Source organism: Asterias amurensis, chromosome 1, assembly GCF_032118995.1.
Source record: "Asterias amurensis chromosome 1, ASM3211899v1".
In the NCBI taxonomy this organism is placed as follows: domain Eukaryota; kingdom Metazoa; phylum Echinodermata; class Asteroidea; order Forcipulatida; family Asteriidae; genus Asterias; species Asterias amurensis.
The window spans coordinates 2,095,332-2,109,323 of NC_092648.1; the positions used below are offsets into that span (position 1 = coordinate 2,095,332).

At 41.9% G+C, this 13,992-nt stretch overlaps 1 long non-coding RNA gene across 3 annotated transcripts; it reads right to left on the minus strand.

The window, feature by feature from the left end:
* Positions 1-700: 700 nt before the first annotated feature.
* On the minus strand, positions 701-13,165 carry LOC139940253 (uncharacterized). 3 transcript variants are annotated; one of them, XR_011786434.1, is made up of 8 exons: positions 13,053-13,165; positions 12,284-12,317; positions 11,211-11,291; positions 10,443-10,512; positions 9,892-9,978; positions 9,052-9,329; positions 7,482-7,582; positions 701-1,346 (listed from the first exon to the last, which is right to left on the minus strand). It is a non-coding gene; the product is annotated as an uncharacterized lncRNA (long non-coding RNA). The 3 variants fall into 3 exon arrangements; XR_011786436.1 differs by lacking the exon at positions 12,284-12,317 and having other exon boundaries at positions 11,211-11,287; XR_011786435.1 differs by lacking the exon at positions 12,284-12,317.
* Positions 13,166-13,992: the final 827 nt, after the last annotated feature.

Consider the following 13,992-nt stretch of genomic DNA (forward strand, 5'->3'; position numbering starts at 1 on the left):
ATAATGACAATAATGAAAGATACTTATTAAAGGCACTGGACACATTTGGTAATTGTCAAAGACCAGTATTCTCACTTTCCCAACATACATGTATGCATAAAACAACAAATTTGGGCACAATTGGTCGTTGAAGTTGCAAGATAATAATGAAAGAAAAAACTACCTTGTTGCATAAATTTGTGTGACTGCTTTAAGATGCATAATAAAAGCTTCAGCTGAAGTCTTTATCATTTCAAAAACTACATTACTTCAGAGGGAGCCATTTCTCACAATGTTGCAAACTAGCAATGGCTCTCCATTGCTAGTTAGCAAATAGGTTTATACGCTAAAAATTATTTTGAGGAATTACCAATAGTGTCCAGTGCCTATATAAACCTCTACACAAAAGTAACATACTTATAATAAAAAACATATTTAAAAGGGGAGAGGATACCAGCACTTACACCCTTAGCCAAGATCCTCAGCATCTGGCTATAAAAACAACATAGGAATGTTCAGCTAAAAAAAGACTTAAAAAGCACAATGAGTGCATCATTAATTAGAAAAGTTATGAAAAGGGGAGAGGTTACCAGCACTTTCACCCTTGGCCAAGATCCTCAGCATCTGGCCATAAAAACAACACAGGAATGTTCAGCTATAACGAGAATTAAAAAGTACAATGAGTGCATCATTAATTAGAAAAGTTATGAAAAGGGGAGAGGTTACCAGCACTTCACCCTTGGCCAAGATCCTCAGCATCTCGCCATAAAAACAACACAGGAGTGTTCAGCTAAAACAATAATTAGAACGACTCTTGAAGGAAGTGATTGAAGTAGCTTGGCTAACAATAAGATGAAGACTGTTTCATAAGGTGGGAGCAGCAATGAATCCCATATCGGGAAGTAGAGACTCTGTGGGGAATTGCATTTGACACTGTGATGATGAGCGAAGACAACGAGGATGTGTATTATACAAAGTTATCAGTTCGGAGATACATGTAGGAGCGAGATCATGTAGAGACTTGTAAGTGAGCAACCATGGACTCAATATGGTCCTTGATCGGCAGCCAGTAGACACAGCGAAGAATAGGGATGATGTGCTCATTTCTTGGAGACCGTTCCACAAGGCGAGTGACAGTGTTCTGAAAACATTGTAGCTTATTCAGTTCATAAAAACACATCTATAATACCTTACTGTTTAAGATAAACTGATTGTTACAGCCATAATTGCGTGCAGCTAAGATGTGGTGACTATAGCGATGTTTTTATATGCGTTGCTCTCCTTTATACACGTATACATGATGATATCAGTAGTGGTGATTCAATTCTGCGCTTCTTTTCAGGAAACCATTCCTCACATCTCCGTCTCTGAAAGGTCAAGTTTGAAGAAGAAAAAAAGTATATATCAGCCAACAGTTTTTATTTACACAATACAGTGCAGAGTAGATTTGAACTGGTAAAGCCCCCTAACAGGGTATTAAATCTTGATTAAAAGTGTGATAAAATATCTTTTTTTATGAATCGAATTGGCAACCAGTGAATTAAAACACGAGGCCTGCCACTCAACACACGACAGTGACCTGACAATGGCAAACAGTGGCAAAGCACCAGAGGCCTGTCACTCAGGAAACGATTGTAAGCCAACATCGGCAACCAGTGACTAGCACCACAGGTCTGCTGCTCAAGAAACAAGATAGTGAACTGATATTGGAAACCAATGGCATAGCACCAAAGGCCTGTCGCTCAAGAGCCGACAATGAACCGCCATCGGCAACCAGTGACTAGCACCAGATGAATGTCGCTCAAGAAACGACAATGAACCGACATCAGCAACTAATGCAAAAGCACAAAAGGAATGTCACTCAAGAAACGACAGTGAACTGACATACGCAACAAGTGACAAACGAAAGTTAACCAAGAATAAAAACCAATGGCTAAGCGCCAAAGGCCTGTCGCTCAAGAAACGACCGTGAATAACATTGGCAACTAGTGACTAGCACCAGAGCATTGTCGGTCAAGGAACAAAAGTAAACAGACATTGGAAACCAATGGCATAGCACCAAAAGCCTGTCGCTCAAGGAACGAAAGTAAACCGATATCGGTAACCAATGGCATAGCACCAAAGGCCTGTCGCTCAAGAAACGACAGTGAACCAACATCGGCAACCAGTGACTAGCACCAGAGAAATGTCGCTCAAGGAACGAAAGTGAACCGATATCGGAAACCAATGGCATAGCGCCAAAGGCCTGTCGCTCAAGGAACGAAAGTAAACCGATATCGGTAACCAATGGCATAGCACCAAAGGCCTGTCGCTCAAGGAGCGACAGTTAACCGACAACGGCAACTAGTGACTAGCACCAGAGGAATGTCGCTCAAACCAATGGCAATTGCTAAAGGCCTGTCGCTCATGGAACGAAAGTGAACCAACAACAGCAACTAGTGACTAGCACCAAAGGAATGTCGCTCAAAGAACGAAAGTTAATCGATATCGGAAACCAATGGCATAGCACCAAAGGCCTGTCGCTCAAGGAGCGACAGTTAACCGACAACGGCAACTAGTGACTAGCACCAGAGGAAGGTCGCTCAAAGATCGAAAGTGAATCGATATCGGAAACCAAAGGCATAGCGCCACAGGTCTGTCACTAAAGAATCGACAGTGAACGGACATCGGCAACTAATGACTAGCACCAGAAGCCTGTCGCTCAAGGAACGAAAGTGAACAGATATTGGCAAATAATGGCATAGCACCAAAGGCCTGTCGCTTAAGGAGCAACAGTGAACCGACATCAGGAAACAAGTGACTGACACCAGAGGCCTGTCGCTCAAAGAACGAAAGTGAACCGATATCGGAAACCAATGGCATAGCGTCAAAGGCCTGTCGCTCAAAGAACGAAAGTGAACCGATATCGAAAACCAATGGCATAGCGCCAAAGCCTGTCGCTCAAGAAACAACAGTGAACGGACATCGGCAACTAGTGACTAGCACCAGAGGCCTGTCGCTCAAGGAACGAAAGTGACCCAATGGCATAGCACCAAAGGCCCGTCGCTTAAGGAGCGACAGTGAACTGACATCAGGAAACAAGTGAATAGCACCCAAGGAATGTCGCTCAAGGAAGAAAAGTGAACCGATATCAGAAACCAATGGCATAGCGCCAAAGGCCTGTTGCTCAAGAAACGACAGTAAACCGACATCGGCAACTTGTGACTAGCACCAGTGGAATGCCCTCAAGGAGCGACAGTGAACTGACATCAGGAAACAAGTGACTAGCACCAAAGGAATGTCGCTCAAGGAAGAAAAGTGAACCGATATCAGAAACCAATGGCATAGCACCAAAGGCCTGTCGCTCAAGGAACGAAAGTGAACCGATATTGGAAACCAATGGCATAGCACCAAAGGCCTGTCGCTCAAGGAGCGATGGTGCACTGACATCAGGAAACAAGTGAATAGCACCAAAGGAATGTTGCTCAAGGAACGAAAGTGAACCGATATCGGAAACCAATGACATAGCGCCAAAGGCCCGTCACTCAAGAAACGACAGTGAACCGACATCGGCAACCAGTGACTAGCAACAGAGGAATGTCGCTCAAGGAGCGACAATGAACCGGTATCGAAAACCAATGGCGTAGCACCAAAGGCCCGTCACTCAAGAAACGATAGTGAACCGACATTGGCAACCAGTGACTAGCACCAGAGGCGTAGCACCAAAGGCGTGTCGCTCAAGGAGCGACAGTGAACTAATATCAGGAAGCAAGTGAATAGCGCCAAAGGACTGTCGCTCAAGGAGCGACAGTGAACCGATATCGGAAACCAATGGCATAGCGCCAAAGGCCTGTCACTCAAGAAACGACAGTGAACCGACATCGGCAACCAGTGACTAGCACCAGAGGCGTAGCACCAAAGGCGTGTCGCTCAAGGAGCGACAGTGAACTAATATCAGGAAGCAAGTGAATAGCGCCAAAGGACTGTCGCTCAAGGAGCGACAGTGAACCGATATCAGAAACCAATGGCATAGCGCCAAAGGCCCGTCACTCAAGAAACGACAGTGAACCGACATCGGCAACCAGTGACTAGCACCAGAGGAATGTTGCTCAAGGAGCGACAATGAACCGATATCGAAAACCAATGGCATAGCACCAAAGGCGTGTCGCTCAAGGAGCGACAGTGAACCAATATCAGGAAACAAGTGAATAGCACAAAAGGAATGTTGCTCGAGGAACAAAAGTGAACCGATATCGGAAACCAATGGCATAGCGCCAAAGGCGTGTCCCTCAAGGAGCGACAGTGAACTAATATCAGGAAGCAAGTGAATAGCGCCAAAGGCCTGTTGCTCAAGCATCGACAGTAAACCGACATCGGCAACTTGTGACTAGCACCAGTGGAATGCCCTCAAGGAACGAAAGTGAACCGATATCGGAAACCAATGGCATAGCGCCAAAGGCCTGTCGCTCAAGGAGCGATGGTGCACTGACTTCAGGAAACAAGTGAATAGCACCAAAGGAATGTCGCTCAAGGAACGAAAGTGAATCGCTATTGGAAACCAATGGCATAGCGCCAAAGGCCTGTCGCTCAAGAAACGACAGTGAACCAACTTTGGCAACTAGTGACTAGCACCAGAGAAATGCGCTCAAGGAACGAAAGTGAACCGATATCGGAAACCAATGGCATAGCACCAAAGGCCTGTCGCTCAAGAAACGACAGTGAACCAACTTTGGCAACTAGTGACTAGCACCAGAGGAATGCGCTCAAGGAACGAAAGTGAACCAATATCGAAAACCAATGGCATAGAGCCAAACGCCTGTCGCTCAAGGAGCGACAGTGAACCGACATCGGAAACCAATGGCCTAGCGCCAAAGGCCTGTCGCTCAAGGAGCGACAGTGATCTGATATTGGAAACCAATGGCATAGCGCCGAAGGCCTGTCGCTCAAGGAGCGACAGTGAACCAATATCAGGAAACAAGTGAATAGCACAAAAGGAATGTTGCTCGAGGAACAAAAGTGAACCGATATCGGAAACCAATGGCATAGCACCAAAGGCGTGTCCCTCAAGGAGCGACAGTGAACTAATATCAGGAAGCAAGTGAATAGTGCCAAAGGCCTGTCGCTCAAGCATCGACAGTAAACCGACATCGGCAACTTGTGACTAGCACCAGTGGAATGCCCTCAAGGAACGAAAGTGAACCGATATCGGAAACCAATGGCATAGCACCAAAGGCCTGTCGCTCAAGGAGCGACTGTGAACTAATATCAGGAAGCAAGTGAATAGCGCCAAAGGCATGTCGCTCAAGGAGCGACTGTGAACTAATATCAGGAAGCAAGTGAATAGCGCCAAAGGACTGTCGCTCAATGAGCGACAGTGAACCGATATCGAAAACCAATGGCATAGCGCCAAAGGCCCGTCACTCAAGAAACGACAGTGAACCGACATCGGCAACCAGTGACTAGCACCAGAGGAATGTCGCTCAAGGAGCGACAATGAACCGATATCGGAAACCAATGGCGTAGCACCAAAGGCGTGTCGCTCAAGGAGCGACAGTGAACTAATATCAGGAAGCAAGTGAATAGCGCCAAAGGACTGTCGCTCAAGGAGCGATAGTGAACCAATATCAGGAAACAAGTGAATAGCACAAAAGGAATGTTGCTCAAGGAACAAAAGTGAATCGATATCGGAAACCAATGGCCTAGCGCCAAAGGCCTGTCGCTCAAGGAGCGAAAGTGATCTGATATCGGAAACGAATGGCGTAGCGCCGAAGGCCTGTCGCTCAAGGAGCGACAGTGAACCAATATCAGGAAACAAGTCAATAGCACAAAAGGAATGTTGCTCAAGGAACAAAAGTGAACCGATATCGGAAACCAATGGCATAGCGCCGAAGGCCTGTCGCTCAAGGAGCGACAGTGAACCAATATCAGGAAACAAGTCAATAGCACAAAAGGAATGTTGCTCAAGGAACAAAAGTGAACCGATATCGGAAACCAATGGCATAGCGCCAAAGGCCCGTCACACAAGAAACGACAGTGAACCGACATCGGCAACCAGTGACTATCACAAGAGGAATGTCGCTCAAGGAGCGACAATGAACCGATATCGGAAACCAATGGCATAGCGCCAAAGGCCCGTCACTCAAGAAACGACAGTGAACCGACATCGGCAACCAGTGACTATCACCAGAGGAATGTCGCTCAAGGAGCGACAATGAACCGATATCGGAAACCAATGGCATAGCACCAAAGGGCTGTCGCTCAAGGAGTGACAGTGAACTGATATCAGCAATCAGTGACTAGCACCAGAGGAATGTCGCTCAAGGAACGAAAGTGGACCGATATGGGAAAGCAATGGCATAGAACCAAAGGCCCGTCACTCAAGAAACGACAGTGACCTGACATTGGCAACCAGTGACTAGCACCAGAGAAATGTCGCTCAAGGAACGAAAGTAAACCGACATCGGCAACTAGTGACTATCACCAAAGGAATGTCGCTCATAGAACGAAAGTGAATCGATATTGAAAACCAATGGCCTAGCGCCAAAGGCCTGTCGCTCAAGAAACAACAGTGAACAGACTTCGGCAACTAGTGACTAGCACCAGAGGAATGCGCTCAAGGAATGAAAGTGAACCGATATCGGAAACCAATGACATAGCACCAAAGGCCCATTGTCAAGGAGTGACAGTGAACGGACATCGGCAACTAATGTCACAGCACAAAAGGAATGTCACTCAAAAAATGATAGTGAACTGCATCCACAACAAAAGGCAAAGAACCAAAGGCCAGTCGCTCAAGAAATGACTGTGAACCGCCAACGCACCAGTGACATAGCACCAACGGCCTGTCACTCAAGAAACGACAGTGAACTGACATGGCAACCAGTGACTATCACCAGAGGAATGTTGCTCAAGAAAGGAAAGTGAACCGATATCGGCAACCAGTGACTAGCACCAGAGGAATGCCACTCAAGAAACGACAGTAACTGATATCGGTAACCAGTGACTAGCACCAGAGGAACGTCGCTCAAGGAATAAAAGTAAACCAACATCGGCAACCAGTGACATAGCACCAGATGCCTGTTGCTCAAGAAACGACAGTGAACCGACAGCGGACACCAATGGCATAGCACTAGAGGCCTGTCGCTCCAGAAACAAAAGTAAACCGACATCGGCAACCATGACATAGCACCAGAGATATGTCACTCAAGAATAAACATCGGCGATCACTGGCAAACCACTAAAGGCAACCACAGGGAATACCCAATTGTACTCCTGGGTGGAGAGAAGCAATTAAGGCAAAGTGCCTCGTTCAAGGACACAATTGTTGTGACTAATGTGGATTTAGGATTGGAACCCATATTTCGTAAATTACAAAAATTGAGTCCACCGACGCAGGACGCTAGGCCCAGACATGTACAGTGCCTTTTTAAAAACAAGAGTAACATCATGCATTCTGCATAATTGTTACAGAGTTCCATTCAAGACTGGGGTAAATATCAAAAGTAATCTTGTTATGAACTCGCCTTTGACTTGAGAGTGTACACGTAGCTCCTTTATTGTCAGCTGGTCTTGGATGGATCCACTTGCGTTGAGGGAAAGACGTCTTTGCAGATGTTAAGCTTCACTGCAACACAAACAAACAAAATGTATCTGATATTTTCCATCCGATTTATACATGTTTTTTCAAGGAACATTACAGAATTCGTTTTGCCAAAACAGTTGCTGGCAGTATAAGCACTTTATGTAATCCACCATCACATAAACTGACAAACCTGTAGAAGTTTTAGATCAATCGGTCATCTGGGTCACGAGAGAACAGTGAAAAACCGATACCAAATTTTGCATTGCATCGATGCAAAAAAAATAAAAAAAATAAAACGCTCACTGAGCGATAAACTCCAAACGCGAAATTAGATTATTGATTTCTCATCAAATATGACATTTTAGACAATGTTTTCAACTATCATGAACATTAGATCGTGTAATTTTTTACCAATTCTGTAACGTTACCTAAAGCAAAAAAAACCTAAAGAAAATTGGATTTTGGGGTTAAAGCCATTGGACACTTTCGAAACAGAATTTTACTCACAGGGTTTACAGAAGGTAATGGTGAAAGACTTCTGGTGAAACATTTTTCCATGAAATGCTTTACTTTTTGAGAAAACATTAAAACAATATAGATTCTGGATATCAAGAATTACGGATTTATTTTTGAGAAAACATTAAAACAATATAGATTCTCGATATCAAGAATTACGGATTTATTTTAAACATGTGTCATGACACGGCGAAACGTGCAGAAACAAAGGTGGGTTTTTCTGTTATTTTCTCCCGACTTTGACGACCAATTAAGCCTAAATCTCAGTTTGTTATTTTATATAAAAGTTGTGATACACAACGTTTGGGCTTTGGACAATACTGTTTATCACAAGTGACCAATGGCTTTAAAAATAAAAAAAAGGTGGATTTCTGATTGAAATCTGAAAAGTCGCATCTCTACTAAACAATGTCGTGTGCGGAAGTGACTTGATTTTTCATAAACCATTTCAAGATACTATTTGCAATGTTGTGAAATCAAACTTACTTAAGTCAATTCTAACCTCTCAGGTGATTTTTGCGCAGGTCAAGTCACAAGTCATTTTTGTCCAAGTCAAGTCAAGTCGCAAGTCAACAAAATTGGTGACTCGAGTACAAGTCACCGACTTAGGTCAACAACACTGCTAGGCGCAATATAAAATCTGAGCCATGTTTTGGAAGAGTAACGACACGCATTCTGCACATTTATTACAGAGCTCCATTCAGGACAGGGGTACATAGAGTTATATATAAGAACTAGAGGGCGCACTGGTGATGCTGTTTGCACAAACGCAACAGGACCGCGAGGAGACACGTGCGCGCCATTCTGTCTGCGCGTTGAATATAAAACACACATTGGAATTTGTGTTTGTTGAACCCTACGCAATGCTGTTTTTGTCAACTTAGAAAATGGCTGCCTGAGAGCATGTCGGGTCTCGTATATAGGCCAGTGCGCCCTCTAGTTCTTATATGTAATTCTATGGGTAAATATTAGAAGCAATCTTGTTTTGAACTCACCTATGACTGAAGACTGTAACGCTTGTCAAGGTTTACACTCTACCGACGGGAAAAGACCAGGAATGCAACACACATCATTCCTGACATGTGTGCAACGTCTGCTTGGAGATGATAAAGGCATATGCTTTACAACCAAGCCAAATCTCCACACTTGCCCAAGATTGTCTTAGTTGGAAGAAGCTTGTAGTCCCCTGCTCCGCAGCCGAAGGATGATGATGTCTGTAGCTCCTTCATGATAGGTTCGTCTTGGAGATCTACTTCGCTGATGCCAAGCCTTACTGCAAAAAAAAAAAAGATGCACCATTAGAAACATGAAGTGTTTATAGAACATTAAACATCATTAATACAAGTTGTTTCCACCAAAGTTATTCTTAAATAAAAAAAAGTAACAAACACAAAACATTAAAACAGCATTGTTTTTTATGAGGACTTTTATTTGCTGAGCTCTCAGAATGAATGTATATAATTGACAACTAGTAAAGCTAACCATTTATCTGAATATTTCAGTTTAAAAATTCTGACAAATTAAGCAACCCAGCCTTTCATTGTTGCAATGATTGCCAAATAACACATTGCCACGAATCGGGCGAATTGGTCTATGAAAAGCATTTGAAACCATATGTTATAAAATGTCTATGTTTAGCAAGACGTTTCAGTAGTAAAATATAACTAATAAGCCTCAAAATTGCATGGTTTTCCTTTTACGTCATGAACTAAAACGGCACGAGTGTTCCTTTAATCATCGAAATGCTACAAGAATATGATTCATACTAATTTCTGTCCAAAAAAGAGCAACAGCAATTATTACAGATTACATATGTAAACCGTTTGGGAATTCACCATTTACTGGAGAATGCAGCTGGTCTGGTCTTCCTCTTGGACAGTAACTTGTTGATGGGTAGATGTCTTTGGTGATGTTAAGCCCGACTGCAAAAAAGGCACAATTAGTAAAATCAAGTGTATAACAACAACACCTATCATTAAATAAATTGTGTTCACCCAAGATTGTTTTAATACTCTAAATAAGAAATTTAATAAACATAACAAAAGAGTTTGGAAGACCACATTCTTGAACTCTCCTCTAGAACATTGGTTTGGGTATGAATTCATTAGTTAGCTCTCAGAAGGGAATTTGGCAAGCTAAAAAGATGGGCATTTGTGTTTAGTCAGAGGCATCCTTTAAGGTCTTTCCCATAAAATCTGGAAGAAAAATTGACAGAAATAAACAAGCCAGTCTTCCAATATTGCAACAACATTACATATACCATTTGAATGAATTGCAATGCTACAAGATCAACACATACTAACAACATGTCATCTGCACAGTTATTACATCTGGCTTCATTTAAGACCAGGGTACGACATTAAAATTAAACATTTCAGAGTCTCACCATTACTGGAGACCGAAGCAAATCCTGATCTTGTTGAAGGGTAGATGTCTTTAAAGATACTAAAGCAACACTGCAACACAAACAAAAATGCACAATTAGCAACAAAGATAAGTGTTTAAGAACATAACCCATCATTAAAACGAATTGTTTCCACCCAAGTATTTCTTCAAGAGTTTAAATTGCAAGGGTTGTGGGTTCGACTCCCACCCGAGTAATATGCCTGTGGTATTTGTTCACAGGACTCAGGGAAAGTACTGAGTATACAGTGCAGACGCACATCGGTGTATGGGTAAAAAAGAAGAAAAAAAATTAAATAAACTACCAAAAATAAATAAAACTTAATATTCAATAGTATTAAATAAGAATACATAAACTTAGAACATTAAAATGTTTGGTGGAACCACAGTAAACGTCAAATACTTGAGGTGTCCTTTAAGAGTATTAGTTCTGGTATTAAATTTTTAGCAAGCTCTCAAAAAGGAAATTTGACAACTGGCAGTCAAAAAGTTAACAAGAAAATATGAAAAAAATTCTGGGTTTTTGTGTTTAGCTAGCACACTTTGATTAAGGGTTTTCCGATAAAATCTTTTGAAAAACTGGCAAAAATAAACAACCCAGACTTTCAATGTTGCAATGGTTTCCAAATGACATTACATATATCTTTTGAATGAGTTACAATACTACAAATATATGACCGTTACTAATTTCTGTTAAAAAAGGAGCAACAACATGCAATCTGCGGACACAGAGCTCCATTTAATAATTCACCTTTAACTGGAGAGTGCAGCTAGTCTGGTCTTGGACATCTAATCGTTGAAGGGTAGACGTCTTCGGTGATGTTCAGCCTGACTGCGAAAAAAATATATATAAAAAAATGAACAATTATCAACATTTAGTGTTTAAACATTATTCATCATTCAAACAGTTAGGTTAAGATAATTTTCCTTAACCTTTACAGATTATTATATCAACCTAAAATATTTTATCTCAACCTAAAAGAAGTGAACACAAGGCCAACAATGAAAGCAGCAAATTCTAACGGGAGAAACCCATGCATTGCTTTTATTGTTGCAATCAAAATAAGCTACAGTAATTTTGAGTGACCTTCTTAATTGTATGCCTGAAACAGATCTAAGAGTAGAATGTCATGGTCGAATTCAAGTTCTGGTGCTAAGTCACCATAATGTGGGTTCGAATCCCGGGCGTGAAACTTGTGTCCTTGAGCAAGATACTTTACTATAATTGCTTCTCTTCACCCAGGGGTATATGTGGGTACCTGCGAGGGTAGAGGTTGATATTGTGAATGAAAAACCTTCGGAGCGCCACGGCAGCTCGGGGCTGTATACTCCCTATTGGGAGCTGAGAAAGATTAAAGGGATGTTATTGGCCCAATGACCAGGGCACCAATGTAAAGCGCATTGATACGGTTATTGCAAAATGCGCTATAAGAATTTGTTATTATTATCTCAAGGATTGGTGCTGGTATAAGTTTTACAGATCAATGTGCTTTCGTTCAAATTGAAACCAATCTAGTCAGTGACAAACCATAACAACTTTTATCAAAAAGCTCACAACAGCAGATTTCAGTGAGGTTAAATGCCTGAAACAGATCTCAAGGATTGGTGCTGGTATGAATGTTTGTTATCAGTAAGCTCGCAGAATTAAACAGATCTAGTAGGTGGTAAACCGTAACTTCTGCTTACAGAGAATTTGTCAAGATATTTCTGTTTCGAATATGAAGAATATTCCTGATAGACTTCCCCAAATTTTTACAACCCAGCCATTTCCCTCTCAATCGATTGTCAAATAACATACAAAAATGTCAAGGAAAAATACTTTGCCTCATTTCAGCCCTTGAAGATTGCCCAGTCATCCCTGCAAAGAATCATACAACATTGCATAAATAAAGACACAATAACATCAAAATGCTGAATGCAAAAACACCTAGGTAAAACAAAATTGTCTGTGTTCAGCTTCCATGACAACAAGAATTCATGACATAAGACAGCTTTCTCCAGAAGACGATCAGAGCATACTGATCGAGACGTCGGTTTGAAACCAACGGTTCTTTTCAGAGCCACCCCAACTCATTAGAGATAGTCATTACATGGTGTTACCGCAAACCTTTCTATATCGTATTTCCACCATGCAAAGTTTCAAATCCTACGTATAAGGCAACTTCACGGACATCCTTCTAGTGAAATTTATAACAAGTATTTTTGCTAAGCAGTCAAGTAGTGCCTTGAATTCAAACTTAAGACAAAAGTTTTCAATATTTGTGCATAATCAGGCCTTCCTCAATTTGTTTCCCCTGTCCTAACTCCAGTCAGCTGTACATTTAAACAATATGCATACATTTTTGACAAACCTAACTAATATTTTCATGACAAATTAAATGGTTTCTATTTCTCTGTAGCCTTTAGGGCTACTTTACAAGCAGGTTTGACTAGCCCCCAGCACTCTAAGTTTTGTACACTTAGAGTGGTTGAGCTTATCCTAGTTTGGTTGATCGTGTCTCGAATATCTACAGTAACTTGTCAAGACCTATGAGGTTTGAAATTGTTGTCACAATTAACTACAGGTTTGCAATTTGTTTAAGTCTTAACTCACCATGACCATAGCTCATCACCATCTTCTCCCTGTCTCAGACATCATCATCCAAGTGTCCGTCTTCAAGTAGTTGAAACATCTTGACTGTTAGGGCTGACCACCAAGATTATCCCTGCCAGCTGGAAAATGAAAAGGACAATTTTGGGGCATCAATCATTCCGGGACAATTTTGGGGGCATGGTGATCTCCGAACAAGAGTCACGCTAAAGCCCGGTTTATACTTCCTGCGAATGCGAAGCAAATTTGGCAGTTTTTGCAGTGAATTTTTCGCAGGAGTTGAACACATCTTAACTGTTGCTAATTGTTAAAATTGTACGAATTATTCAATTTGAATCGCATTTGCATGAAGTATGAACCAGGCTTTAGCCAACCTTCTCATGGGTGTGGCCATAGCAAAGGAAGTTTGCTCTGCCTTGCCGAGGCGTTTACCCTTCTGTTGAGTATGGCCCTGGCAAAAGATGTGTTTTTTTACTCTGCCCTATGAATCCATTGTGCCAATACACAGAATTATACTAGTTATTGCACAAAGAATCTTCCTCGTGCACTAAAACAAACTCTTTTTTTTTGCAGCAAAAAAAAGCATGACCATTGGTTTAAAGATCAAATTTTATTTCACATCAACAAACCAAGCAACTAAAGTCTGAAAAAAAACCCCAAGATTATTACTCGTGTCAGGAACGCCAAGACTTTACACTGTGTTTTCCAGGGTTCAATGGCACAACTGAGAAATGAAAAACAAGGCAATCAGCTGATCAGCTCAAGGGTTGAGAATGTCTGCATAAAAAGATTATAATAAATAGTTTGACTCACTGGTCTCATCAGGAGATGTGGTCATCATGACATGGCTTTGCTGTCTAATCAGGAAGACATATCAAGTGCAACTGGTTGGTTGACTGCTGCCAGCGGAGTATGACGTGACATCAGGGTAGATGTGCAACTG